The sequence below is a fragment of the Chiroxiphia lanceolata genome, chromosome 3 (genome assembly GCF_009829145.1).
Source record: "Chiroxiphia lanceolata isolate bChiLan1 chromosome 3, bChiLan1.pri, whole genome shotgun sequence".
NCBI classification, from domain to species: Eukaryota; Metazoa; Chordata; class Aves; order Passeriformes; family Pipridae; genus Chiroxiphia; species Chiroxiphia lanceolata.
The window spans coordinates 6,218,916-6,223,159 of NC_045639.1; the positions used below are offsets into that span (position 1 = coordinate 6,218,916).

The 4,244-nt window shown below is 48.2% G+C and overlaps 1 long non-coding RNA gene across 1 annotated transcript; it reads left to right on the forward strand.

Moving 5' to 3' along the window:
* The first annotated feature begins 911 nt into the window (after positions 1-911).
* LOC116785163 lies at positions 912-1,688 on the forward strand. The gene is made up of 2 exons (XR_004356403.1): positions 912-1,048; positions 1,462-1,688. It is a non-coding gene; the product is annotated as an uncharacterized LOC116785163 (long non-coding RNA).
* Positions 1,689-4,244: the final 2,556 nt, after the last annotated feature.

Consider the following 4,244-nt stretch of genomic DNA (forward strand, 5'->3'; position numbering starts at 1 on the left):
CCCCCAACAGCTCAATAACATCCACTGCACTTCCAAAACTGCCAAGAGCTGCCAGGCCCTTCTTTGTGCCAACACTCCCAGCCTTCCTACCCACTGGCTGAGATTTTCAGGTCAAGCCAAGTGTGGACTTCAGTGAAAGGTTTGAAAGCCTTCTCTGAGAGACATTAATCCAATGTGTTTGGTGCTCAGCCTGGGGCACAGGGGACAAGTGACAGCCACCCTCCTACCTCTTTGCACAAACACAGTCGCACATGGCAACAGTTTCACTTCATCCCTGAGCTCTCAGGTCTGGCAGCACAGCTCAGTACCCCTGACAATGGCCACTGCATTGCCCTGATTTATCCCAAGACACTTCTCATGCCAGATTTTCCATTTTTTTTTAATTGGAAAGAGGCAAATCCAGACCTCCTGTATGAAGACAATTTGTCTGTTTTGGATAAGTTCCAGCATGAGGAGGGTACTTTATACATATGGGCTCTCTTTCATGTTTGATTGCTGGACTAAGATCACATTATTGTCCAGCTTAAGGGGGCAGAAAAAAAGAGCAAAAACCACACAAATCAGGAAAGCATTAGGTAAACTTAGCTCAGAATACATCTTCTGACCAAATGGAGGGTGATGCTTTTTTCTTATAATTAGACCGTCTGCAGGAAGTCAAAAAGAACAAATTGTGATGCTTTCAGTGCTGTGGGAGCTGTGCAGTCCCCAGGAGATGATCACATCTTCCCCACAGTATTAGTTGTCATCCCTGAGCAGGTTGTGAAGGGAGCATGTGGTTTAAAAAGCCCTCAGAAACTCTGTCATTGAGCTGCAGCTCCAAATGCCATTCCTCAGTCATAGAGTCATAGGATGGTTTGGGTTGGAAAGGACTTTAGAGATGATCTAATTCCAATCCCCCTGCCATGGGCAGGGATGGCACCCCCAGACCAGGTTGGCCCCATCCAACCTGGCCAGCCAATGAAGAGACATGCACATGCAAAGATAACACGCAAAAACAAACCCTGGCTGATAACAATGTTTGAAAATGTTGTCTTCAGATTTGAACAAGGTGAGCAAAATGCTGGGTTTGGCAGTTAAGGGACAGTGGCACAGCCAGAATGAGAGTGGGTGGGATGAGTGTGACTGTACCACACACTGGAGGGAAAGAATCTCAGTGCCATCACAGAGATTTTGTGGTATCAAATAGTAAATGACCCTGTCCTTCAGGTAACATCTCTCTCCACAATAACGTTCTCCTTAACGGGAATGGCACAAACACAAAGGCAGCAATGGGAACTTGGGCCTGACACTCACATTTCTGCTCAGTGCCTCCCATGCCAAGCAGCGGGGATACAAAGGGCCAGAGCCTTCACCCTCCAAAGTCAATGGCAAGTCTCAAATCATCCCAGCCTGTTGTTTTGGGAATCAACTCTTTACCAAGAAGAAACAAGTAAACATTTTTCCATCCTCTTCTCTTCCTAGATGTTAAGCAAGAGTAACTTGTAAATTGCTTCCAGCAACTTCGAGACAACAAGGGAACAACTATCAACAGGCATTACAGTCATTTCTTCACACGAAAACAGTTATGAGGCTGAAGGGATCCTGACAGGCAGTTGGAAAGCAGTCCTTTTTATGCTAAATTTACTGTATTTTAGTCCAATTTTCCATGATCTAAAATGTGCGATGCAATAAAGAGCTGGAATGCTTTCTTTTGTCATAATATTTCACACCCAAGGCCTCAGAGCACTTTTGTGAATCAAACTCTGCAATAGTTTTGCAAAGCAAATGGTTTAGGAAGCAATGAACTGGAAACAGAGGGCAGTTTTCAGAGCTGTTGGTGGTCACAGAGGAGCCCTATAACAAAACCAAAGCAATATCTGGCCACCCTGGCCCTGTGCCCTCCTTGGGCAGATGTCTGCTGTCAACCCACAAGTCTCCTTCTCCTCACCTGCATGTCCACACTGCATTATGCCCTGGTAATGAAAAAAATTCAGAAAGAAAGGTGAGATGGGTTCATCGAGGGAGGAAAACCCAGGAAGAGGCCAAAGGAACATTGCTCATTTTGCAGTACTCCATATTCTCCCTGGGAATAAAACAGCATCAGCTCTCCTGGCACCACTGCTAACTAGACCATAGCTAACTGGGACCATTTGAGGGTCCCACTTCAATTCCCAAGGACAAGCAGCCCCACTGCAAAAGCCAGTTGTAACCAGCGCTGTAGACAAAGAGCTCAAAGCCCAAGCAGACAGGAAGGCTCTGCTGGTTTTTGGGGATCCCACACAAATACATATGGGTGAAGCTTTTAATGCTTGGATGCAGAGGAACTTGCCTACAGCCATAGGCGCTGGTAATTCAAATCCATCAGGGTATTGGCACTCACCAAAGGGCTTCAGGGGGCTGCAAGCTGCTATAGCTTAACTATACCCATAGAGCAAAGCCCTTCCTGAGAGCATTCATAGAATCCTAGAATCATTAAGGTTGGAAAAGACCTCTAAGATCATAAGTCCAACCTTTGATGGAATACAGCCAAGCCCACCAAATCACACCCTCCACCACGGGCAGGATTTCCAGACAAAATGGAGCTGGGGCCTTTCCACTAACACAGCCTTTCTCTTTATGTCAAACCCAAAATCAATGATCTATTGATGTTTCTTATGAGCCACAGTCAGGCCCTGCACGCCCTCGGGTGGGACAGGAAGGCTTGGGCAGCAGGGTTTGCAATGATCTCCATACTCAGAGCGTTTCTACGCCACGTTGCAAAACCTCTGTAAGTCCTTGTTGGAGATCTCAGCTCAACAAATATTCACTACCTAATTTCCCTGCAGTTTTAAATCATGAAAATTAATATTATCCTCATGATTTTTAGGGAAACTCATGGTATCAAGAGAATTAACCTGGGTAAAGTCAGAGAGGAAGGGCTGTGGCAAAACTGGGACATGACTGTAAATCCCTTTTCCTATAGGTCTCCATCTTACTTCTTGAGGCTTAAGCACTACTATGGAAGATCACCGAAACATAAGTGGGTTTAATGCTGGTATTTCCTAAGATTTCAGTGACTATGTCTCTTATCTACCACTAGTTTAGACAGAAACCGAGCAGCCACCAGGTTGTGCGAGGCAGAAAAAAGCCTGTGCCCATATTAAACACTGTCCACACCTCAGAGCAGCACACAGACAAATCCTCTGTGCCTCAAAGAGCAGGCAATGAGGTGGACACAGCCGGTGCAGGCATTTGGTCTCAGCAGCTCTCGGGAATGTGCCGCTCGTGGATGATACAGCTCCTGCATCCAGGAGGGCTTTGTTCTCTGTGGGGCGAAACCTCAGCCTTCAGTTTATTAAACACAACTGCAGAAGCCAGAAGGGTGAGTCACAAAGCCAGTTGTGTAAGCACACAAATGATGAAAGCACACAGGACATGCACTACCCTCATGGGGGATTGCTGGCGTCTGTCTGTCAAAGCCCTTTAGATGGGCACAGATTGGGGCATGGGGACAGGTTGGGGCATAGTCCCATCCATCACTACCCACCTGATACCAGACAGGGTAGGTCTGTCCCCCAAGCCCCTTTTAAAAGATAAGTTGGGAAACGGGAAAGGGAGGAGAAGAAAGGTGAGTGACCCTAAAGCTCCCCCAACAGAAGCTGCTGGCACAGGACACCTTCGCAGCGCGCAGCCTGCAGACAGCACTGACAGCGGGATGCGGAGTGTACGGAAGCAAGGGCTGCAGCATGTCCTGCCTCCAGCTGGGCAGCGTTTTCCTGACCCTTCTGCTCAGCAGACTCCAAAACCTTCACTGGGATTAAACACCTGCCCGACTACAGGAGCTGCAGCAGGACAGGCGGCCACTCGCCAGCACGGGATCCTGCCTCTCCTCTGCACCGGCCCTGATCGACTGGTTCATGCTTGGGAAAAACAAGGATGTCCACGGAGCAGCACCAGGGGAGAGGAAAGGGGGAGCAAACACCTGCAGGTGCTGCTGCTGCTGCTGCTGTGGCAGAGATGTCTTGACCTCAGAGAGGAACCTGCTCATATCCCCACAGGATCTGGAAGGAAAACAAAGGCTACAGTTTAAAATCGGCTCCAGGGACAGCTGTGCCTTTACATTGCCATCACTCACGAGTTTCCACCTCACGGCTGTGAGTGCCTTTGGTAGGGTAGGTAGACCCTAAGGAGAGCGACCAGGGGTTGGATTCCCTTTGTTCTCCTCACTCAGACTGTCTCTTTTCCTTACCCCCTGCCTCTAGCCAGATGTGCTCACTGCCTCTCTC